A 26,966-nucleotide genomic window follows, 5' to 3' on the forward strand; every position below is an offset into this window, starting at 1 on the left:
TGTATACATACGTTTATAAGCTGCTTTATTTCTAATAGTCAAAAAAATTGAAAAGAATCCAAATGTTCAGAAATAAGTGACTGGATAAACAAATTAGGGTGTATTCATATAATGGAATACTACCTAGCAATAAACAGGAGTAAATTACTGATAAATACAACAACATGTATGAAAACCAAAATAATCATGTTCAGTGAAAGAAGTCAGATGGCAAAGGAGTATATAAAGCATGATTCCATTTATACAAAATTATAAAAATACAATTTAATCTATAGTGACAGAAAGCATATCACTGTTTACCTGGTTGGGGGTGGGGGAGCTAGAGCAAGGGATTACAAAGAGGCACTAAGAAACCTTGAAGGTTGATGGATATGTTCATTATCTTAACTATAGTTGTGGTTTCACTGGTATATATACATATAACAAAACTCATCAAATTACATACCTTAAACATGCATTTTGTTACATGTCAATTATACTTCAATAATGCTGATAAAAAAAAGAAATGAATCCATATGAAAGATTTCAACGACAAAAAATAGATGTCATAAAAAAAACAAACACACACACACAAAAAACACCTGACAGAACTAAAGGGAGAACTAGACTAATCTACAATCACAGCTGTATGTTTTAGCACATCTCTCTCAGTAATAGAACCAGAAAACCAAAAAATCAGTAAAATATACAAGTCTGCATAACAGTATCAACCACCTTAACCTAACTGACATATATAGAACTCCATATCCAATGACAGTTGTAGAAAATTGTTTGCTTTGCCAGGGAAATTGCTAATCACTGATGAGGGTGGGGTATGAACAGATGGAGGATTAGACAAGTTAAGCAACTTGCCAAGGTTATGCAACTTTAGTGGGATTCAAACAAAACATTCCAGGTATAAACAGGAATAAGAAGACATGCCCAAAAGTCCTTCATTAAAAAACATCTACCAGGCACCCACAGCCAGGCACCACATCTGATGTTGATAAAAAGCCATTCCACCCTGGAGAAGCTCACAAGCTAAATTCAGACAAAATCCAGACTTCAATCAAGATGACACAGTGAACTGACACTTTCCATGCATTATCCGTGTTCCAAACACAAAGTAACAATACAGGTAGAGTATTTAAGAGAGAGAGAGAGAGAGAGAGAGACAGAGAGAGAGACAGAGAGAGAGAGTGTGAGAGTGTGAGTGTGTGTGTGTGTGTGTGTGTGTGTGTGTGTGTGTGTGTGTGTGTGTGAGTGAGTGATAAAGACCTGGTCACAAGCTACAGACGAGCTGCAAAAAGGGATGGGCTAGGTTGGGCCTGCCTTCTGGGGTCCAGGCTGGAAGCAAGTACTGGCGATTGTCAAGAGAACTAAAAGTGTTCCCTGTGAACCAGAAAAGGAGAGTCAAGATCATTCACTGAGGCCAGAGCTGGAACTCCCCAACACCTTGTGAAAGGAAACTGGAGGAGAGAGTGAGTTGGGTGGGAATTCAATAATTTCTATAAAGATTCAAGATTTAGAACATGCCTCTAGGGGAGGGAGGAGGATACAGACACGGCTTCTTGATCAAGTCCTGAAACAAGATCTCCACCGGCTCTCTAACTGGGTCTGGAATTTTCAGTGCTACTGGAGCAAGAAACTTAAAAGTCTTGGTTTTAAACTGGGAAATCAAGGAGTCAAGTGGAAGTAGGTGCAAACTTTTAGGCAGGAAGGGTGAGGAAGGAGAGAATGAAACAAAACACTATACCTCCCACTCAGAATGATCCTGTGAACTCAAGTTCCAAAAAGCTGAAGCCAATCCAATGCTAAGAAAGACAACCAACAAAATCACCAATTAGCAAAAAGTCACTCCGTACGAAATTAATTCTGTAGACCAGTCTACCATTCCAAATGAGTGTTTAAAACTTTCAAATTCATAAATGAAAGAATAATTTTCATTTTAAAAAGCAAAAAATTATGAAACAAATAACCAAAAATAAAACAAGGGCAAGTGCATTAAAAAAAAGAGTATTCATTAGAAATCCTGGATATGAAAAAATAATCACTGAAATAAAAAATTCCATAGATGAAGGAAACTTTTAATTCCAGATTGCAGATTACAAAATTAAATTAAAAAAAAAAAAAAAGAGTAAAGATCTTAAAATAAAGGAGACTATCTTGACCTCACGATAGGAAAGTTTTTCAAGACATAAGCACAAACCATGAAGGAAGCTATAGGTGAGATCTGACCTCATTAAAATGTTTAATGCTTCTTCTTAGCGACAGAAGACCCTAGAATCAAAGCAAAAAAAGATAAGCCACAGAATGGGAGATCACTGCAGTGCATATAACTAGTAAATTATTATCATCTTGCATTTCTAAAGATAGCCTATGAATCGATAAGAAAAAGACAACCCAACAGAAAAATGGGCAAAAGAGTTGGGAGAAAATATACAGAAGAGAAAGCCCAATGGCCAGTTGATATAAAGATACTCATTAGTAATAAGAAAAACACAAATTAAAAGAATAATAAATCATCATAATTTGGCAAAAATTAAGTCTGACCATACCAAATTTTAGTGATGCTATGAAGAAATGGGAACTCTTATGCATACCCACATAACCTGAAATGACCACTGTAAACAGCAATTTGGTAACATTCTAGAAAAGCCAAAGATGTGTATACCCCACATTCTAGAACTTACACTTTCAGGTATGTACTCCAGAGAAACTTTACATATGTGCACAAGAAGATACAAATAAGAATGTCCACTGAAGCACTGTTTGTAATAGTAAAAAACTGGAAACAACCTAAATGCCCATCCGCACTTGAACGAATAAATGTTTGTATTACGCATACTGGAATGCAGATTCACACATATATTGTATTAGTATAAAACACAATGAGAATAAGGAAAGCAAATTCACAACAGTGATTACTTCTGGGAAGGCAGTGTTGAAGATTAGAAATGGAGAAAGGTACACAGGGACTACAATTGAGTTTATAATGTTTTACATCTTTTTAAAAGGAGAAAATATTAGAATCTGAGTAGTTCTGAGAGTACTGAGTAATGGGTATGTAGACATGCATTTATTATATTATTGATAGTATTTCATGACGCTTACAGATGAGAAAGGCAGCTTTTTTGGCTATAAGTTCACAGGTGCTGACAATTTGGATCATAGTTCTGAAACTTGCTGCTGCAAAGGTCTGACTTAACACTACGGGTAGTTTGAGGTTCTACCTGTTTGCAGCTAAATATGGTTGCACAGATACTGACTGCCTTGCTAACCTGTATCTACAATTCTCGTAAACCTCATCTCAGATAAAAACACCCAAATCTTATCTCGACCATAAGATCAAAACTTGAGACTTCTCTATAAATGTTTAATCACAAATACAAAATAATACTGAGTGTCCTCTGTAATTGAAAATTTCAAAAGCGGCGGGGGGTGGGAAGTGAAGGGGAATAAAAGGTTCAAACTTTCAGGTATAAAACAGATAGTCACGAGGATGTAATGTACAGCACAGGGAATATAGTCAATAATATTATGATAGGGTTGTACAGTGTCAGATGGTTGCTGGGCTTATCATAGTGATCATTTAGGTATATAAATGCTGAATAACTATGGTGTACACATGAAACTAATACAATATTGTCTGTTAGCTATATTTTAATACAAACATTTTTTAAAAGACTTGAGACTTCTCAATTTTAGAATAGTGTTAGATTTACAGAAAAATTGTGAAGACAGAACAGAATACCCACATGCTCGACATCCAGTTTCCCATATTATCGTCTTACATTAATATGGTACATTTATCACAATTAATGAACTGATACTCATACATTATTCAATCTCTACTATAAAGTCCATATTTTATTCATGTCTCATTAGTTTTTACCTAATGTCTTTTTCTGTTCTAGAATCTCATCCTGGACACAGTATTACATTTAGTCATCATGTCTCCTCTTGACTGACAGTTTGTCCCTCTTCGCTGACAGAGTTAGAAAATAGATGCATGCACACTAATTCCTGTATATACACATATCCATAAATACTTTCTATATGTAACCATCCATGTTTATATTACACTGAACATGAATTCATACTGATGTCTTCAACCCTAACCCGTTATCACGAGTCACTCCAGCCTTTCCCCTTGCTTATCTGTAACCCTCCATTCCTACAGTGAAAAATCTGAGAGTCCTACTTTCACCTCAGAAAGTTACACAAATAAAAGGTGAAATGAACTTATGGCTTTGAGAGGAAACCACTTTTCCAAATAACCATATTTTTCTATTTTGCTCATAATATCAAACTCCATACAGAACTTTAAAGCAATGCTAAGATTACCCAGATACAAAGTGAATTAAAGCTTCATTTCCCAATATTTTCTAGGTCATAGCATACCTAGAAAATAATAACAGTTGAAAAGCCCACTGAGATAAAACGGACAAGTCTGCTCATGGCTGGAAGTGCTGGCTCCAACCTGGGACTCGGCACTGCGGGAGTGAACGTCCACTCTCACCGATAACTGCTCACCCCACTGAGGAAGTGTGAGCTGAAGCAATGTGGCTCTAACAACTACAGAGATTTGCTGTAATTGTGCATCATACACCACTCCTAAAATACGAAGAGCAACATCAAGTGTAAGGTTAAAAAAAAAAATCACAACACATCATACCCATACTAACTGCTGAGTCTCTGAGGTTCACCTTTCATTGACAGTTCTCAGAAATTCAAAGTAGTATACATTTATTTAGTCTTAAGTTTGGGGATTTTTTTTTTTTTTTTTACTCCTAACTTAGATTCACAGTTCCAGCTTCTAATGCAAAGCTCCTCATTCATTTATTAAAACTCACACTAAGGGTGATAATGAATATTTTCTAACCTTACCACTGTTCAAGGTAGAAGATAAAATCCTCCAGCCCATGTCCCTAAGACAGTGTGTCATCTGGCTAAATGTGTGTTTTGATTAGGCTTCTCAGTTTCCATGAGAGGATGACAACCTGAGAGTCTGTTAGTTTGATCCTGAAAGGGGATAAATACAGTATAATTCAACAACCAAATACCTGCAGTACAGGTCCTAATCTCCTGGACAGCCCTTACCAAAGGAATGATATTACAAGAAGATGGAGAAACTGTGTAGTGTGTTCCCCACATTACCCTTAGATTAGGCCTGGAAACTGTGATCACGCTGGCCCCTAGTAAAACTGCTCTGAGTTGTCTCTTGGTGTCATAGCCTCGGCTTTTATCAAGAGATACTCAGAGAAACTGCCTGATTGGATCCATTATTACACCTACCATAAAGGTAATGCCAACATTCATTTATTCCTCAGTGCTTCCTCGAGTAATAGGTAAATTTTCTCCTCTTTAACCACCACCTGCACCATGCTTCTTTTTTCATTTTGGTTGCCAAGAAGCTTAGAGTCAAATTTGTGATTGCATTATAACAATACAGGCCCTTATAGTTTATGTATTAGGTGCTATTTTCTCTCTGGTCTTAACCATATACCATATAATTTCAATGGTTCTTGATTTCTTATTTTCTGTTCCCATCATACCATTTAATTGGTGTCGTGTTTCATGCTCCTGAAAACCTCGAATCCTTTGCAGAATGAAGCAGTATAAATACATAATCCTATTATTACTATAGTTTTTTAAACTTTGCATTAATAACAACATTAATGGCCTACAATGAGAAACTTAGTTAAGAGGAAAATTTTTTACCAAATGCTTATATAAGATATTGAAAAATATTCTCCAAAATAGAAAAGATATAAACAACTGTTCTTCTCTTGAACATCATTTTTTCATAAGACTCAGTGATATCATTTTAAGTTCTGGCCATCAAGAAAAATACTTTCCTACTTAGATCCCCTTCGCATGTCCATTTTCTCTACATCCATTTCTGTGCACCCCTTCTCCCCCATGGTGAACCTTTGTCGCTTTTCTTAACTTCAGGAACCATATGGGTGATGGCTACATGAAAAATTAAAACCCTAACTAATAATGGTCAGTAGGAACACTAAAAAAACATACTCGAAGCATCTTATCTTTGTAAGGAGAAAGGAAAACAATTACTGAGCACCAACCATGTGGCAGACGACATGTGGGGCACTTTATATACACTACTTCATTCAATCTTCAGAGCAACCCTAGGAGATAGATAATATCCCTACATTACAGTATCTGAGGTAGCCAAAGCTCCGAGATTTAAGTGATTTGCCTAAGGGAGCCCGGCTGTTAAAGTGGAAGCCTCTAGATTTATACCCCATATTGTCTGGTCCAAAGCTCTGCTCTGTCCATTCCTTCACCCCTTATAAACAACAACACTGCCTTTATTTCCTCGTCAGTGCACTTAAGCTGCGGAACCTTTTAAAGCTAGGAGGACAAGTTAGTAACCTTTTCATAAGGATAATAAAGACCCAACAAAGCTCTTAAAATGCCTTTCTATGAAGGGACATGTCAGAATCAAGCGCTTTCAAAAATGTCCTACCATATTGGCCCTCAGTGTTCTCTCCTTCCTCTGCACTTCTCCAGCACTTACCGTTGGTGCCACTCACTGTCACTGGCCCAAGGTTCTTTACCCTGTGTATTGTCTTTGTGTGCACACGTCTCCCCAAGTCTAAATTTCTAAAATGCCACCACGGTGCTTTACACATGCTTTCTCCCCTCCTATCTTTAGATCATATTAAATACCCAGAAAGTATCAAATACATGAATGGAAACATTCAACCCTTAAAAGGGAAATTACTGCTAGATATATAATATCAGATTGTTCTACCTTTCTCAAAGAGGGTTGTATCCAAATCTACCTCCTTTGGCACAGTAAAATGTTCCTCCACCACTCTTTCTGAGGCAACGTGCTTTCTGAGAAACCAGAAAGGAGTTCCTGCACATACAACTAAAACAACGTACAGCCTGGTGTTAGCCATTTCTGTGTTACTTCACTTCCCCCACAATGAAATAGCTCTTATTCATTAAGATTTTCCTTGAATTTCTCAGTATAGCCTTGTTCTGCCATAAGATTCACAGAACTAAGCCCTATATAACGGTGAAGGAATTTTTTAAGTTATCTCTAATAAAAATGTTGAACAGAATGTAGCTAAGAACAAAGACCTGAAAGAAAACATAAGTCCAGTTTATCGAATGTGTATGTGACACATTTATTCATTCAACAAATATTTACTGAATGCCTATAATGTGCATGCCGTTACTGTTCCAGGTGCTGAGAGAACAGCAGTGAACAAAACAGATACAAATCCCTGCCCTCATAGAACTGCCATCCTACTGGATAACCAAAAAAAAAAAAAAAACAACAACACAGAAAAACAAAAACAAAAAAGACTAGAAAGAATGGTTGATATGCCAGTTGGCAAAATCAGGACTCAAAATCCATGTAATGAGAAGACTGAAAGCTACAAAATCGAATTTAATGGAGAAAAAATATGGCATTTTACAGTGGAGTCTGAGAAATTAAATAGACAAATATAAATGGGAAGGAGATATACAGCTTTATTCATGCAACGAATATGTACTGAGTCACAGACTCTGGGCACTGGGGAACTCAAGTCACTAATCTCAAGAAGCTTACAATCAAGAGAGGCAGACAGACAACAACAAGAGCAGCATATAGTGTGGTAACTGAACAAGGTGTGAACCATGTTATGGGAAGACCACTCAGGAGGGGTACCCACCCCAGATGTGGGACGGAAGGGGCTGTCAGACCGTTATTTCCTCACAGTAACACCCAAACTGTCTTGAAGGACAAACAGGCCTTAATCAGGTAAGGACAGGGGGAAAGGGAGGCAGGAACATTCCATACAGAGGGTGCCACATGTATGAAATTAACATCTGTAAGTGGTTGTCTCAGGATGCAGCCAGAATCACAGCAGAGCCTTGTCTGACATTCTGAGAAATACAGACTTTAATCTTTAGATGTTAAAAAGTCATCATTAGGTTTTAATCTGGGACTTACATGATCATGGTATTTTAGAAACTTCAATCTGCTAACAGTTTGGAGAGCTGACTAGTCATGGGGGAGATTGTTAGGGAGGCAGTTGGTAGGCTGGTACAAGTGACAAATGACAATGATCTAAACTCAGAAGTAGCAGAGTAGCCAAAGTAACAGATTAGAGAGATATGAGTGATGAAATCAACAGAACTTGTGATTCACTAGACATGAAAAGATGAAGGGAGAGACAATAAGGTTGACTTTTACAGAGCTGGCTAGGTGACAAAGTAGGGGAGGGGCAGAGGCAGAGTCTAAGAATAAAGAAAATGATCAGGTTTGGGGAGTGGGGGAAAAGGGAAGATGTTGAGTTTGTTTGAAAATGCCAGCAACTTACTCAGTATGCCTTAATGTAAGGCAAGTTTCTTTTTCCAAAATTATTCCTCAGGGAAGAAGAAGCTGCTTTATATTAAGTTCTCTTTCAAAAGTTTCTATATCATGGGCAGCTTCTCATTTTCTATATTTTGAACAAATTATTGTTGGGGAAGACAAATAAGCTAGAAACGACCCTGGACTGTTGCTAGTTTGGGATGCTACCAGAGGTGACCAGACAGACAAAACTGGTTAAAAAATAGCAGAGAAATTTGACACAGATTTAAAAGTTTCCTAGGAGCATGCCTCATACGTGTATATTTGGATGTTACAGATTTCAAAAAGCAACATAGTGAGTAAGCAGTTATTTTGTGGAGATCACAAATATGCACCCACAGGACAAAAACATCTGTGCTAATACTTTGCAAGTAGAGACTTGTCACAGGAACCTTCCTCATTCCCTAGCTTCTTGTTTCCATTCAGGGACTTCCCAGTGGAGATAGCTCAAGGCCTGTTTCCATCCCCTCAGCAACTGCTCCTAGGGAAGATGACTATCTGCTTGGTGACTTTGGCAGAAGGAAATGAGAATGCTCAGTCAGCCCCTTCTGGGCTTCTCTACTCCTTAGTAGTGGCCTATCTGCAGGACGTCCAAATTCTCTAATCGTCCATGATATAAGTGTACAGGGCAAAGCCTGCAGGAGAGATTTACAGCTGACCAGCTCACATGTAACCGTCACACCAGCCCCATCCTTTAAATGGCCATAGATCATAATGATATTAATGATGATAGCTGGAATTTATCTAAAACTCACTATGTGCCAGAAACTCTAGATGCTTCACGCGCGCGCGCGCACACACACACACACACACACACACACACACACACACTCCACAGCAATCCTATAAGGTGGGTTATTCTTGAAAAACTGAGGCACCAAGATGAAAAAACTTGTTCAAAATCACACAAATCTAGTGGGTGGTAAGGCTGGAATTCAAGACCCAGAGCCCTCACTGTTAGCTACTATGCTATGTTGCCTTTGAAGTGATTTCACCAAAAATTATAAACATAGCCTATATGAAGAGAATGAGAAAAAGAGTAGTGTAACGGAGTTAAATCTTCATCTTCTGTTGAAGGAAGTCTAAAAACTCAAAATACAGCCGTATAAGCATTGTATTTAGAAATATGAAGATAACCATAAGAAACAGCTAAAAAAAAAGAGTTAAAAGCAGTTGCCTTTGGAGAGCAGAGGGCCCAGGGTGAGGGGGCAGTGGGGCAGGGAAATGCTCCTTTTTTTATAAGCCTTACAGAAATCTGATCTTTCATACTATTACGTACATAACTTGCATAATCATAAAAAAACTAATTTTAGAAAGAAAACACTGACATCAACTTTGTTAGAATTAATCAGGGCGTATGCCAGGTTCCTGCTTTTAAAAATCATATAATCCCCATTATAATGAAATAACTTAATAAAACTACCCAGCAAACAGCCTAAGCTGAGCACGACACCACTGGGCACAGGAGAGTCATGATCGTGGTGTGGCCTGGCTCAAGATTTAAGAAGTCTGATCCAAATTCCCAGGAATAGACTGAATCTGTGGGTGCTTTATCAAAGACAGAAGAGGTAGGTTTCCTAAGCCCAGTCAGAACACAGCCTCTCCTGATTTGGGGACAGGGGTCATAAAAACAGTCTTATGCTTGTAAGTGATTTTGTCTGAGTAGAAACCTAGGTCAATTTCTAACTCGCCAGAACTCTAACCCTTGAAAGCAGGAAGACAACTACCCTTTCGTTCACAATGAGAATACCTGCAATGCAAAGGAGAAATGGCAGCTTACATGCTACAGAGCAAGCTAGAGAAGAAGGGTCCCCACTGCTTCGCCAAGTAGTACCGGTTCTGCCAGAGGAGGTAAATATAGAGGAAGACAAGTGTTTCAAAAAAGTCCTTTGCGAGATTTTGGAGAATTTAAAAGTAATTTAAATCATAAAGCTTTATCTTGCTATTTAATACTTTATGGCAGCATGTGTCATTTTAAAAAGTAAAAAGGAATATTATACCTCACACAGCTCAATGTACTAAAGATCAGGCCAGACAGTTACAATATCCCCACTCCCTTCAAGAGGGAAGGAAGAACTGTCTACTACATTCGAAGGGGTTATCTGAGTACAAGTAGTTCGGGCAGATCTAAGACAAACTGCAAGGTAAAATTTCCAGTTACTCTTAAACTGTCACTCTTTCTTTAGCCCAACACAGAACTTTGTACAGAGTTTTGTGCTTAGTAACATTAAGTGCTTACTTACCATGTGCCAGGCACTGTTGAAGTGCTTTAGATGCATTACTGATTTAAACAATCCTGACTGAAGTACTCTTAGTATCCTTATACAGAGGAGGAAACTGAGGCTGAATGGTTAAGCAGCTTTCTCAAGGTCATAAGACACAGAGTGAAAGAAAGGAACCTAGTCTGGAGGCCGTGTTCTTGACCACTACACACTATCCACCAGGAGCAGCCCAACGTCTGCCTGTAAATAGCTACAGCAAACCTTTGGAGACACATCGGAGCTCCTCCTCCTGAAACTGTCCCGTACAAACAAGTCTTGATGTTCTAAGAAAGCATCAACCTACGTAGATAAGTTTCAACCTAACAGGCAGATTTCTCTCTCTATGAATCAAATGCCTCTTGCCCTGTCCTAAGCACCAACTAAACAAAGATACTCTCATTACAGCATTCCTAGCTGTTATTTTGAAAGGGAGTCACTTACTACTGAATAGCAGAAAATTAAGAGATAACATTTAAACTGCCAAGATAAACCATCCACCGGCATATACAGGTTGGGTTGCAAGCCAAGCCTCTCACATTCATCCCCAACAGTGGATAATGGACCTAGATCAGCTTTTATATAAAAGAATTTATTAAAACAAGTTGAACTGATAAATGACTGAGAAAAAAAAAAACAGCCTAAAAGAAAGGATAACAAGACCAGTCATCTTTTGCCTTGTTCTGGAAATCTTGATCTTGTTGTCATAGCCTGAAAGGAAAGATATGTCTTAGCCAAATCAAAATTATCTCTGCCATTCTGTTTAATCCCCAAATCAAATTCAAACAACAGACATCTATTGAAAGTATAACAGTGAAAAGATAGGCTGATGATCAAAGAAGGCCTAAAGATGCATGTGACGATGTGACATGATCGGCAGCACTACGTTAGAGCCCCACGGAGGGACCCGTGCAGATCACAGATGCACACTCTCATACAAATCTTATTCAAGAACACGTGGGTGCTCAGCATTGGCGCAATGAGACTTGTAACTCTAAATACACTTGTTCAGACCTAAGAGAGGCCCATCTCCACATCTGCTGTTCTATGTCCTAAAAACAAGAGGATCTCTTCTAAAGGCCATGGAGTTGTGGCCGTGCCACTGCCAAACTCAAAGATTGTCACTACGGAGGAGTTGAGTGTGTACAAAGACTTGAGCAGCAGAAGCACTTAGGTAAGAGAAAACCAAATTAATTTAGTAAGGCCTTCTTCTTTGCGAGCATGACTGCAATGGATTCTTGCATGACGAAGTTTCACTGCCAAGTAGTGCTGAGCATGCATTTTCTTGCTTTTCTTCTTGTTCCAATCGATGGTTCCAATTAGCATTGTATTCACAGCCATTGCACATGGAGAGAAACGTTTGGCAGTATTAAACAATTCACACTACTTTTAAGTACATACATATGTTGGTAGATCTAACATGAGTGATTGTATTGGAAATTAATAAACACTGAATGCTAGAATTTCTTTTTCTTTTTTTTTTCTTTTTTGCACTTAAAATATCCTATTAAGAGTTTAAAATTTGTTTCACAGGCCACAAGGGACTACATACAGCCTTTTGGCAAACAGGCAGGGAGCTGAGGACGGCCAAGAGGAGTCTAGGGCCTTGGTGGGCACATTCCCGGGGGAGAGGGCCCTGTAAGGGAAACCAGACAATCCAGCGAGACTCCACGAATGACAGCATAACAAACAGGTCCGTGGTAACGTGGCCCTGGGGGACCCGGCCCATGCCTCTGTGGAGCTACTTCTATAACTCTGTGGCCAAGGGTCAAAGAAGGCCTCGCATCCCATGGTAGGGGCGCATCTCTGGAGGGGGCTGGCCCATTGGAGTTCCTCATCCAGGGGGATCTCCACTGAGGGACCTATGGAAGGCCTCATACCAGGAGGTGGGCCCATCATGCCTGGAGGGGTTGCCCCTTGACCCATTGGTGGAAGAGGACCCGGTTGAGTACTGGGTTGGGGCTCCTGCAAATACTCACTGTGGCAGCAGCTGCCAGAGCTCTAGCGGTGCCTCTTCCTTGGGGGGTCATCACCTGCTGGGATGGCTCACCAACCCCACAGACTAGCTCAGCAAGTCCCACAGGAGCCTGGGGCATGGGAACACCAGCTGGGATTCCTCTGCCAGCAGCCCTACCTACCCCTGGGCTTCCAGCAGCTCCAGCAAGTGGCACTCAGGCAATGCCAATATCTTTGGGAGGAGGTCCCTCTACCGTCATTGAGACCAGGTTCTCTCCTTGAAGCAGCACCAGACCAAGGACTTGCTTCCCTTCTCTTTTTGCTTGTTTTGAATTCTTTGGCTTGATCTTTCTGAATTCATCACAGTCACAGAGGATCAAATATGCTTGTCGAAAGCCTTAAAGATGCCAATGAACTTACGACCATCCTGCAGGACGCACCTCATCCTGTAGTGCTGCAGCATCTTGCTGCTCTTGTCCAGTCATGGTAGCAGTTCTGATGGCTCTGATTCCCGCCAGATTTGTCTGCACTGAAGCCTAGATGACCCGCCAGCAACCCGCTTCCAGCTGCCACTATCGGAAATGCGGTGAGAACGGTTTTATTTTATAAAACTATTTAATAAGACTATTAAATTTCACAAATAAATTCAGCTGGAAATAATTTGCACTTAAAAACAAATTCTTGATTTATATTCTGTATTTTGCCTTTTGATTTTTTTGCTTGTGTAACTATTTTAATGAGATCTAATCTACATACCATAAAATTTCATCTTTTAAAATAAACAAATCAGTGTTTTCAGTATATTCACAAAGTTGTACAACCATCATCATTATCTAATTACAGAACATTTTCTTCTCCCCAAAAAGAAACTCTGTACCCATTAACAGTACTCCCATTCTTTCCGCCCCCCAGCCCCTGGCAACCACTAATCTACTTTCTGTCTTTTGAACATTTTATATAATGTTTCCACTGTGTGTCCAGCTTCTTTCATTCAGTATGTCTTCAAAGTTCATCCAAGTTGTAGCTTGGATGTATGAGTATTTCATTCTTTTTGTGGCTGAGTAATATTCCCTGTATGGATATACCACATTTTGTTTATCCATTCATTCATTTAGGTTGTTTTCACTTTTCAATTATTATGTATAATGCTACTATAAATGTTTGTGTATTAAGGTTCTCGTGCACATGTCTTTTCAATTATCTTGGGTGGAATTGCTGTAGCATATGGTAACTTTTGAGGAACTGACAGATTGTTTTCCAAAGTGGCTACACCATTTTAAATTTCTACCATTAATGTACGACGGTTCCAATTTTTCCACGTCTTTGCCAACATCTGTTATTGTTCATCCTTTATTAGTTATCCTTGTGGCAGTGAAATTCATTGTGATATTTTTCCATGTTCCTAATGACTAATGATTATTGAGCATCTTTTCAGATGCTCATGAAATGTCTATTCAAATCTTTTGCTCATTTTTAAATTGTGTTGTCTTTTTTACTGAGTTATAAGAAGTCGGTACATATTTTGAATCCTGGTTCTTTAAGATATATGATTTGCATAAAATTTTCTCCCATTCTGTAAGTTCTCTTTTCACTTTCTTGATAGTGTCCTTTCAGGCATAAAAGTTTTTAATTTTGATGCTCTATTTATCTATTTTTTCTTTTGTTGCCTGTGTATCATATCTAAGAAACACTGCCTACTCCCAGGTCATGAAAATTTATGCCTATGTTTTCTTTTGAAAGTTTAATGGTTTCAGCTCTTATAGTTAGGTCTTTGATCCATTTGAATTAATTTTTGTATATGATATGAAACAGGCACGCAATTTCATTCTTCTTCATGTGGCTATCCCAATACCATTAGTTAAGAAGATTATTCTTTCCCTCACTGAATTGTCTTGGCTTGTTTTTTTTCTCTAAATAACTTTTAATATTTGAGGAAAAAATAACACTTAAAAAGCAAATAAAATTTATTTTTTATTTTACAGACACAATTATTATGCACAAACTGCACATAAAGTACTCAGTGAGAAGCTCTGACATGTGTATACACTTGAGCAACCATTGCCACAATCAAGATAATGAATATTTCTATCACTCCAAAAGTTTTCTCATGCCTCATCATAATTCCTTCCTCCTGCCCCTCTCCACACAACTGCTGATCCATTTTGTCACTATAGATTAGTTTGCATTTTCTAGACTTTTATATAAATGGAACCATACAATATGTATTTTTTTACCTTTACAGTTATTTTAATTTACATCATTGTTGAAAAGTATTCAAATATTATAGTTTGAATACAATTACATTATTTAATCCTTAAATCATTATTGTAACTAGATCGTGTTGCTACTTCAATATCTAGATTAAAACATAGTGATTTTACTGAAATAAAGGTAAATAATTAATTTTGTAGAATAATTACACAGTAATTTATGAATGTCTTTATTTTACTTTATCACTCAAACACCACAGGCCTACTAAGATTTGTGAAATAATAATTGAATTTAGTCATCTTTGATATTTTGCTCATTTTTATTACTCAAAACCATAACTTCACATATTTCCTAATTTTGTTGCTATGAAGGTTTATTTGTCAAGGTAGAGAGCACAATTTAACAGCTGTTAGACAAAAGGAATGTAGGACTCCATTTGTACTTTAGAAGCAGGCTGGGTTGGCAATGTTTCGGGGTGTTCATAATTATCCTTCGAGCCATACAGGTTTTTTTTTTCCCTGTACTTTTCTGTACATAGGTTACATTTCGCACTAAAAGAAAGAGAAAAGCCATCTCAGAAGGTCACCAAATGTGACCCTGATAGACACTATAAATCTTCCAAATAAACCTGATATAAAGTATGAATGAGATGGAGTCAGCGTGCTCGCTCTGTTTATATATGAATTTAGCTTTTGCAGGATTTGAGTTAAGCCATACAAATTTCCAAGATTCTCCTTCCTGAGGCAAGCAGGGACCTTGTATACACATCAACTCCAGTACTGTCAGAGAGCTGGGAAGGAACCAAGGGAAAAGAACGACCAAACAGCACTCTGGCAGCCAGGCACTGGGCAAGGGTTTTACATACACAAATGTCATTTAATCCTTGCAACTCTGCCAAAGAGGGAATACTAACTCCATTTCACTGGTAGGAAACCTGAGGCTCACAAAGGTTAAGTAATTCTCCAAAACTCCACTGAGCTAGTTAGCAGAGTGCTGCCTCAAGGCCAGCTCGACGAAGATTCATTCATCAAATATACCAAATTCATAGATCTGTCAACAACGGAAGAAAGATCTAGGAATTGGAAAGACAAGAAAACCACTATGACAAACAAGATAACCAGGCTACAGGTTCAAAGACCAGAAACTAGTCTCAGCTCCTGGATATCACATACCTCCTGCCTGTAATACGCTCCTGCATCCTGACTACCCCACTTATTTATTCCTTCCAACTCTTACTCGTAATACAACTTTTCTGATTTCTCCAAGTTTTCTACACTGTTAGTGTATTATTTTCATAATTAGAAAACAAAGGTATTTGTTTTACTTTATTCTTATATGTTTACCATATGCCGGACATAGTTCTAAATGTTTTATAAATATTAACTCATTTAATCCTCATAACAATACCCTATGAAGAAGGCATTGTTAGTATCCTCTTTTTACCTAAAGAAACCAAAGCACAGAGAGATTAAAGTAATTTGCCCAAGATTACACAGCTAGTACGTAACCCAGCCAGGATTCAAACACAGGCAGTTTAAATAGTTCTCTTATCTATTATACATTGCTGCCTGCCTATTAAAAAGCAGATTATCCTTATGGGAAAAGGATACTCTAGTATCCTAGTACATTCCATCAGAGCAGAGATAGGCAGGTGGGAGCATGGACAATGGCTAAATGGAACCCAAATCTGGGGCCCAGGGAGGGAAAGAGGAAAGATATGCATTCTCAGAAACAGGTACCTGGCAAACAACAACAGCAAACCTGAGCGGCCTTTCTGCCTGGTAAGGCTGCAGCCTCCCTGAGGACAGATGTAATGTTTATCAGGCCACAAGGGAGCTCTACCCACACAACAGGATGTCCTGAACTGAGAATACCACAGGTGTCATTTAGCTGGAGAAACCCCACAAAGGTAGAGGCCACCAAAAAAAGAACAGGTTGGGGGAAAGACGCTTTTTTCCCAGGTACCATTTATATGTAAACACAAAGGAAATGGCCACATATCAATGAAGGGGTTCACTGAAGACTGTCACAAAAACAAGTTTCCTAGTAGAGAAAAAAGCCTTCCTGTGAATTTAACAGGAAGACCTGCTCCCCCGGAAATCTCATTGTGCTGACTCCACTGTGGTGGCATTTCATTTAGAACACATTCCCCCCTAACATATATATGTTCCAGTACCAACATCTGCCTCACATTTTTGATATGATGAAAGTAAGGGGGAAAAGTCATAGAGCACAAAGAAGTATTTTAAAGCAAACTACATATTCAGATATAATGATGTGTCTTATAATTAAATATTCCAGTTCATAACTCAAATGTAGGCTTCCTTAATTTAAAGTGAACTAAACATATTCGGAATTCTAGTTAGTGTAAATTATTTTCCCAGAGATTTGCCGTGTAAGATGACCTCAATCAGATCAGATCCAATGTGCCAAAGCCAGAAAAATAATAATGACACACTGAATTCTGCTTATTTCATAAAAGAGAAAAGAGGAAACAAGTGTCTCTATCAATCATCTCAGGCCTTCTCCAAAAAGGTTTAACAGGATTTCTACTTTGTCCTATTGCCTTTCACTCGACTTACCTCTTGTCACATCCAGAGGCACAAGAGAAAAAGGGCAATTTGAATGGGGGTGCTATCAGTAAAGATCCCAAAAGGGAGATTCCACCCTTAGGGTGTTTAGAGTTAGATCATGGAGGCCCTTAAATGCCAAGTGGCTAGTCAGTCTACAGTTAACAAACTTGAAGCTTAAAAACCACTTTGAATTAAACTCAAATATGAATAACAGCTTTATCACTAAAACAGTATTTATCAAGTACTTTGTTCTTCCACTCTGATAAAATCAATTTTATTACTGATAAGTAACTATTAAAGCCACTGAAAAGAGGAAAGTATTGATAAGTCTGACAAACAATGAGGCATTGCCTATTTGCTAAGCCTTTATCCTCAAATAAAGTACCTTATCAGGTAGGGAATGCTTTTCCTCTCTTGCAACACTGAACTCAAGTGGCTTGTGAGTTTCACATCGGTTCCAAATCACTGTATTTTTCCATTTCCCCCTGACTTTCTTGGAAGCCTGACAGACTGCATGGAAAGATGAAGACCTTCCAAAATCCAAACACGCAGCTGCTCTTTCCAAGGCCAGATCCCAAACTGACGTGGCTGCCTGGTCGACAGCACCCCAGCCAATTATTAATGCTTTGTAACCTTTTCATTGTCCCAATTTCCCCCCCCCCCCACTGGAGGGACCTACCGCTCAAATTTAAAACCTGTTATCACATAATGTTAAAGGAAAAATAGACACTCTGTAAGTCTGTACAAATTATACACAAACACAAGACCTGAAAGTGAATGTGAAAAAAATAAGAGTTAATTTGGGGAGTAAAGTTTTTCTTGACTTATAAACTTTTATTATTATTAATAATATTGTCTGTATAATAAAAATCTGCTAAAGAGGCAATAATCACTGGTAAACCCCCTCTGTAAAGGACAACACATCTTTGTTCTCTCAATAAACAGCCTCCCTTAATGCATTTCACTTAATGCTATACAGGTGGAACTCTTCAGAACAGAAAGGTTTATAGCATGGTGCTATGGAATAAACTTCTATATTTCTTCTTAAAACCAACTGGTATGTCTCGATCAGCTAGCCTACTTTGCCTAGTAAAAACTATAAATAACTGATAAGTAACTGTTAAATATATTAAACTGGGAAGAAGCAATTAAGAGCATAGTCTCCAGTCTAGAGTTAAGCACAGATTTGAGCCCTGGCTTCAATGAACTGCTCTGGGACCACAAGCAGGTTAATTAATGTCTCTGTGCCTCATTTTCCTCATCAGTAAAATGGGAAAGATAGTAGCACCTACCTCAGAGGGTTGAAGGATTAGTAGAATAATGCAGGTAAAAGAGCTTGTAACTAGCTCTCAGTAAACATTCAATAAATGTTAGCTACTTTAATAATTATATACAATTATCATAATATTAATTAACATTAAACTGACAGGATGATTCAAAGAAACGGACTTCCAAGGGACTAGAACCCTGTTTGGATAAGAAAAACAAGGGTATCACTGTCCCTTTTGTCCTCGGTAAAGATGAGAAAAGCTGCTAATAAACAGTTTCAGGCTATGGAACCACAGTGGCAGCCTCCGGGGTTGCCCTGCCTGGATTGACTATGAACCTGGGAGAGACGCGGCCCATGCAAGCTCACCCACATCCCCTTAAGGAGCCATCATTCAAACAGCATCCCTTATGTCTGTGCTCAACAGGATCTTGCATTTTCCCTTTACTTCTCTACTTCCTAATCTGTTTGTTTCAGTGTTCAGAAATAGCCTCTTCATCCTTTCCCCCCACTCTGCCTCCACCTTTAGACTTTCAGAGAAGCAGATTCTTCAAGAGGTAACAAGAGTCATAATGCTGCCTTGAGGGAGGACTGCTGTGAGAATACGTGATAAACAGCATCCATTAACAGGAGTACACCAGCAGGAACATTGTGCAGTGACTGCTGATCTGCCATACACTAGTTTTATGACAATGAAGGCTAAACCAGCAGTCCCTAACCTTTTTGGCACCAGGGACCTGTGCTCCTATGAGAATCTAATGCCAGATGATCTGAGGTGGAGCAGAGACGGTGATACTGCTGGGGAGCTGCTGCAAATAAAGATGATGCTTCACTTGCTCGCCAGCCTCTCACCTCCTGCTGTGCAGCCCTGTTCCTAACAGGCCACAGATTGGTACCCGGTCTGAGGCCTGGGGTTGGGGATCCCTGCTCTAAACTACAGAAAGAAAGAAATGTTTTGTCTAACCTTTGTTTCCTTCATAGCACCTGGCCTAGTGATTGTCCAAAGTTGGACCTATCCCTCCCCTGCTCAAAACATCACACTTGGGAGAAACCCAAGCTCTTTACCCTAGCCTACAAACCCTACACGATCCAGCCCCTCCACCTCTCCACACTGGGCAACGTCTTCCTGTTCTACGCCACCCTTATCCTGCCTCTCTGCCTTTGCACTTCCATTTTCCTCCTCCTGGTAGATTATTCCCCCAGATCTTCACATGGCTATGGCCACTGGAGTCTCAGATCAAATGCTACTTTCTCCAACAGAACTTCCCAAATGAAGAATGTCCTTTTCAAGCATTGTCCCATTTTACTTTCTTCAAAGCTCTTGTCACTCCACTAAAACATAAATTCTATTAGAGTAAGGACCCTATCTGTCTAGTTCACTATCACGTGTCTGATGCCCAGCCCAGTGACTAGCACACGAAAGGGGCTCTCAATTTTTGTTGAGTTAAATAAATGAATAATAATATCTGGAGATTATAATGCTACCCAATATTTATTTATGCCCCCACTGTTCTAAACACTTCCTACTTATTATCTCACCTAAACTGTTCAACAATCCCGAATTTTACAGATTAGAATATCAAGGTTTAGAGAGATTAACTTGCTATAAAGTCACTCTGGTAGTAACCAGCAAAGCCAGGATTTTGGTCTGATTCATAAAAGAATAAGAATATAAAAACTCATATATTCTTAACCAACAGTGCTATACTATCTCCATAGCAGATTTCTTCATTTGTAATATGATAATAACCATTTCATCTCACTTAACAGGTTTACTGTGAGGAGTAAATATATAAAAACAGATTGAAAAGTATAAAGTGCTATGCAAATGTATTACAATATCTTAAAATTGTCACAGATTGCCTAAATGAATCGAATAGGTATAAAAGAAATGCAGTAAGCAATAAAATTCTTTAATTTCACACTTTATCCCTGGCACAGCTGTCAGGAGTAGCGTGAATATGACACTCCTACACATATTTCAACATAAGTCAATGCATGTTTTTTACCCAGCTATCTTTCGATGGTAAATACATAAATATGAAGAATGGGAAGAAGCTAACCAAAGGACTAGTGTCAAAAAGAGGACCTATAAATGCCAAGAAAATGCTCCTGGTGAAGCAGCTTCACCTTTCTAACTAAACACCACCACACTGGCTCCTCACTAATCCCATGAGATAATACCCAATCTGCAAATTGATTTTGAATAGTCTTCAAAATCTTAATATCTCTATTCTAGTACTTTAAGATAATCCCCACTAAACGGTAAGGGGTTCTGAACTATAAATCTGAAAATAAGGCACTATTGATTGTAATTCTGACATTTGTGACAAATATTACATATATATAAACATGTATGATAAAATATGCATGTACCTGTGTCTGAACACAGCCACTACTGATTCAAGTTACTAATCGCCATGTCTGTCTTTGCTAAGAATTTAAAATGTAAATCAGTATACAGTGGTATTCAGTATAGAGCAGTAGAAGGAATACGGAGTTTGGAGTCCAAAGATCTAGGTTTGCATCCAAGGTTCTCCAGGTACCTTCTGTTTGATCCAGCCGATCTGAGCTTCAGTTTCCTCATCAGTACAGTGAGGAGGAGGAGGAGCAGGAGGAGGAGGAGGATAATAAAATAATAATAATAATAATAATAATAATAATAATAATAATAATACCACCACCATCCTATAAGCTGATCAAGTTCAGATTAAGGATGTTAAAAATACACCAGAAAGTGTAAAGCAATAAATAGACTTTATATTTTTTACATAAAGATTCACAGTAATTCTAAGAACAAATATACTGTATTAATATAAACTTCTGTTGATATTCAGGATTAAAGAGTTGTGAGAAATACTATTTAACCACAGAACTTCCCAAGAAATTACACTCCCTTATCAGACCATCTAGAAAAATTTAACAGAGGCAAAGGGATTTTGATATAATATGGAGACAGTAGGTTTTTGGTGAACTCATCAAGTCAGAGAGTTTTTGAATGAGTCTTAATTTTAACATCTTATTGTAAATGTGTCCCGGTTTTCCAAAACATGACTTTCCAGAAATTTCATGGGAGGTAAGTGATAACACTCTATGCCCATGCACATCATTTCAAAATACACTACCATTTCTACAAAGGTTGACCCCAAAGTCCTCCCATTAGCTCTGGAGATGAATGAATAAATTATCTGTAATTTAATAACTGCTTATAAGGCTGATCACATGAGCTTTAGTGTGATTAGTTATAGAAGCAGAAAGATCTTTGGATTAAAATAAGTCTCCACAGATTTCATGATCTATTTAGATCCAGCTAAGGAATTCAGAAACAAAACTAATTCAAAGTTAAATTTAATTTTATTAATAAAATTTAAAATATTTTAATAAAATATTTTTCTAATTGTATTCCATCTTACCAGTATCCAGCATAGCTAAGGTTACAGTATGGTTAAAGTATGAACTAAGGTTAAAGTATGACTATCTTTAATGAATTGTGCCAGTTAGCCATCAGCCCTTACGATTCAAAGTCCTACTAATAATGAGAAAAAGTTCTAGATGCTGTGCAATGAACCGAACTCGAACTCTGACAGTTAATGAATGAAACTGCAGAGGTAGGAAAAACAGACAGTTGATAAACAGGTTATAAACATTTGTTTTTCCTATAAAGTCTATAAAGAACATTTTCTGCTTTGTGTTTTCAGAGATTTTTACATCATACTAATCATCGCACTAAAGTTATTACTCTCTACCATTCATTCCTACTCAATAATCTAAGCCAGAATAAAGACTTAGGGATTCAATGAATGAGAAGCAGTCTATTGGAGAAAATAAAAAATTTTTAAAGTTTTTTTCAAACTATAAGTACAAAAGTCCATTTCTCAGCCATCAACCAACTCTGAATAATTAGATTAGAAATAAGCAGATAAAAGTCCCTAATTTAAGAAATGAAGGTATAGGATCTTTTGAATTTCTACGGCCAATCCCGTCACCCAAAGTTTACTTATTTTGTGGCAACTAAAAAGCCCACTGCTAATCAAGAATCCCCTTCTATCTTATCTTTTAGGATGCAATTATCCTGGACTTGGAGCAATTTTCTCTTAGGACCTCAGAGTATTTGCTGGGCTCTAAATGTGGCCTCTCAACACGCCCCAGAGTAGAGCACTGGACTCCACAGCCCTTTCCCATCTCTGAATAGTTAATATTCTTGCTTCTTGATCCAGTACTGATTCCCAACTCCAGGACTTCTTAGAGATTTAAAAAGGAAAAAAAGGTGGGTGGGGGATTTAAGCCAGCATCTTCCTGATGACATAATGCACACTCTACTGCTCTTTTTTGATAAATACTGGTACATCCTTCAGGAGGGTATTTAGGTAAGAAAGGACCCCCTGAGCTGAGTGTCACAGAAGTTAATATGGAGGACAAAGACTCAAACCCGGCACCCCACGGAAACCATCTCTAATGAGGGGCTCCAACTCAGACTCCTCTTTGCCCCTTAGGCCTACATCGGAATATTTAGAAACTTTTACCGGTTATTCGTCTATTGGAACACAACGAGATCAGAAAACATTACTGTCACCTCTTGGCTTCTGAGATCAAACAGTGAACCAAATAACTGAGGGAGCAGCAGGTCTCCCCTGGATTTAGTCTTCACTAAATTAGACACTGAAGAAGGAGGCTGATATCAGACACAGATCCTTTTCCAGAGGGAACCACAGTCTCAGAGCTACACTAACAAGTACCTGAGCATGGACACAAATTACACAAGTAAATAAATAATTGATCTAATAAGCAATGAGAGGCTGAAAGGGAAAAGATTCTATTATGCTGTTGTAATCTGAAGAAAATTCCTTGCAATCATTAAAACATCCTGGGATTTTACACTGGGATTATCAGATTTCATGAGCACCTGTGTGCTCATGAAAGACTTATATTTGACAAGGAATTCAAGAGTAGGTAAGGAGAAATAAAAATCCAAAAGCAAAGTTACTGTGGCACCAGGCAAAGATTGGCTTGATACAATGATGACAGGTGGGAGGAATGGACTAGAGTTCGAATAAGTGCCTGATGATAAAAACATACGTGAGAAGTAATAAGATTCAGATCACACCAGGCTCCCAGAGCACACTGACCTTTCATTTACAGAAGGAAAGTTAATATGAGACATGTGAGCGAAAGATAAGCATAAAAATATTATGCCACGAATAGGGGAGGTGATGTTTACTTTCCAAATGAAATGGTTATCAGTAATGATGAACTGGTAGTAAATAAAGTACCGTCAACAGCAGTACCTAGTGATTACGCTCAGCACTCCTCTGCCAGGAGATGAGTAAGGATGGACTCCAATATGCATAACAGCCTAAAACAAAACCCACCAGTTCTCTCTGGGGAAGCAGGAAGCAGGTGCTGTGCTATCATAAGAACTTGATAAGAACCAGGTGCTGCTAAGTCCGCATTGAAGAGCTGCAACAGAAAGATCTCAGTTGTGCCCTGGAAACTAAAGAGCACAATGAGATAAAAGGCCATGATTCCTCCCCAGCCAGTTCACTGTGGAGAACGGAGTTCTCGCTGGTGTGCAGTCCAACAAGCATTAAAGTTTCTCTTGCCTGGAAAATCAGTGACCTACTCCAGCCAGAATCTGCACTCCTTTCTGACAGCATGTTGGGTTCCATCTTTACAATCCCAAAGCATTGCCTCCTTTGCATGCAGCTGAGGTAAGCTACTAAGGAATGCTGAGACGCAAACTAGACTAAAGCCAAAGAACAAAGTCAGGTCCAGGTTCAGGACACACCAGAGTACAACACAGAAGCTGTCAATGAGTGGAATGAATGAAAGAATGACCACATTTATCAAAGCTGGGGGACTCGCAACCAACACTAAGGGCAAGTCATGGTCAAAAAGTCAGATACCAGGAAGCTGGCAGACACAGGGAGAGAAAAGAAACTCAGTCTGAAGCAGAAATCGTTCCTGGCATTACATGCTCACATAAAAATCACACGCTCAGTGTGGTAAAAACGTGTCCTGGCAGCATGTACCATATGTAGTGGGACTATAGTATATTCCATGGGGTTACTCTTCTGACCAAAAAGTTTCACAGATCCACTTTAACACGTGTCAGATTTCATGCATGTTTGTTTGTTACAATTATGAAGAGAGCTTATCTTTCTATTTGAAATAAATCAACACCAGAGGCCACTGACTCAGTGAAGCCATAGTAAAAAAAAAAAAAAAAGTTTAATTATTAGCATGTGCAATGCCAATTTTAAGTGCAAATGTAAGAGGATTTAACTCCTATGCAGAATCACCTAAATTACACAATGTAGTTCATAGTTCATCCCCAGAGATACCTCATGCCAGCCAGAAAAGACAAATTCAGGCTAGACTCAAGAAGGTGGGAAGGAGGAACAGAGGTGTCCCTCCCCTGGTGTGTGTCCGACCCATCGCAGCATTTCTTTGGATACAAGGATACTCACAGGAAAAGTGCAGATGTTCGCAGGGGCAGGGGCTGGGCTGGGGGATTCTGCTGCAAGTATATGCTTAAGCATGATGGCTGCCTGGTTTTCCCTTCTGACCACCCACTAGACTAAAGCTATGGGGAAGCAAAGCCAGGCATCTCCCCTGCCTACTGGCTGGTCATCACAATCCACGGCAAACGAGGGATACCCATAGGTCTTTGAAATTCACACCTGGACATACTAGGTATCTGGACTAAGGGTGAGCTAGGGGCTGATCTACCAAACATACCAGCGTGCTGTCAGACTGGAAGGGGGAGGGCCACTACCACTTCCCACAACACTGCAAGACACAGGCACCTGACCCCAACCCTCTCTAAGCCTGCACCTAGGCCCCAACAAAAGGTGAAGGGGGACAGCAATGTGGGCCTCCTCCTCCCCAACATGACCCAGTGGCCAGTCCAGGTGAAAGGCAGCAGTGGATATGGAGCAGGGCGTGGAAAGGTGGAAAGGCAGAAATTATGAAGAGAGCTTATCTTTCTAGCCCAAGCACAGGCTCCACTGTCCCACCAGACTTCATTTGCAAAACAAGATCAAATATAAATTAAGAATTTCAAGATTCTCACAGCAAAGAATTAAACTACCCACGAGACCTTTCTGAGCACAGAGCCCTGCATGACTGCCTAGGAAGCTGGCCCTACCTGGTTTTCTGCCACAACATGAAAGCCAAAGGAAAAGGGGGTTAGGCTGTAGCTTTCCACAAGGTTTCTTTAAACTATACTTTAAATGGAAACAGAAGAACAGAGTTTCTCTAAAATTATGTTCTTCCAAATATAGTAAAATCTTGATAATGCTGGTGCCATAAAACTAAACTAATCCAGGCCTACGGGGTAACCAACAGGCAGTGGGGAAGCATGTGTGTCAGTATATTTTACAGGTAACATTATTTGACCCCGTGGCTCACTTAAACTGAAGTTTTAAGAAGCTGGTTGTATTGTATACTCTAAGATCACTTGGCAATAAACATTCCAAATATACTTTGAATGAATGAATGAATAAACAAATATTTGACAAAACACATATTTTTTTCCATCAGGGAAATAAAATTCCTACTTGCCTCATTTCCACATATACACATTTTAAAAATTATTCCAAACAAAATAAGCTTTATCTCAGAGTAATTCAGTTTATACCAGAATCTGAGTTCTGAATAAAAATAACCCTAACACCCTAAAATAGATACTATCAAGTCAATTCTTTTTTTTAATCTCACATTGACGACTCTATAGTGACTGAGACTACCCTAACACTGTGTTCAAACACTAATAATTAGCATTATGACATGACAGTCATCATATTTTTAAAAAGGCTGTCAAATAATCTATAGCACCTAAATTAAAGTCGTTGAGACCAGCACTTACTTATAGTGGTCCACAGATGGAGGCCAGTCTGTGAACTATTTATTGCCAGTTCATGACAAGATAACTAAAGAAACTGAGAGTGTTTCAAAATGTTTATAACAATTTGAAAGGGTAATTTTACGTCTGATAAATCTAATAATATATAATACAAATCTGAAATCATTATGTCTGCTTTCTTTTTCCTTTTTAGTAATTCTGGACTGGATATGAACACAATAATAGATTCCAACTGGCATTTTACTTTACTTCCATTTAAGGTATAAAATGTATATTGTGTAGAAACTTAACTATAGGAAAGCATATTTTAACAAAGCAAAGGCTGCCAAAGTTATCTAGCCCTAAATTAGTCCATAAACTAAGTTAAATCTCTGAAACAGTATCATGTAGGAAAAGTGCCATTCATCAACTCTAACCTCTAATTTAGAGGCCCATTTTTGTGTGCTTATGCATATTTTAAAACATTTTGATAAGCACTTTT

The 26,966-nt window shown here is 38.6% G+C and overlaps 1 protein-coding gene and 1 pseudogene across 1 annotated transcript in view; both read right to left on the reverse strand.

Annotated features, from left to right (window-relative positions):
* The window catches only part of SLC16A10 (solute carrier family 16 member 10), a 92,441-nt gene that overhangs the window by 39,342 nt on the left and 26,133 nt on the right, over positions 1-26,966 (reverse strand). The window lies entirely within an intron of this gene.
* On the reverse strand, positions 12,122-13,122 carry LOC111742777 (annotated as a pseudogene).

The sequence above is a fragment of the Pteropus vampyrus genome, unplaced genomic scaffold, assembly GCF_000151845.1.
Source record: "Pteropus vampyrus isolate Shadow unplaced genomic scaffold, Pvam_2.0 Scaffold101, whole genome shotgun sequence".
Classification (NCBI taxonomy): domain Eukaryota; kingdom Metazoa; phylum Chordata; class Mammalia; order Chiroptera; family Pteropodidae; genus Pteropus; species Pteropus vampyrus.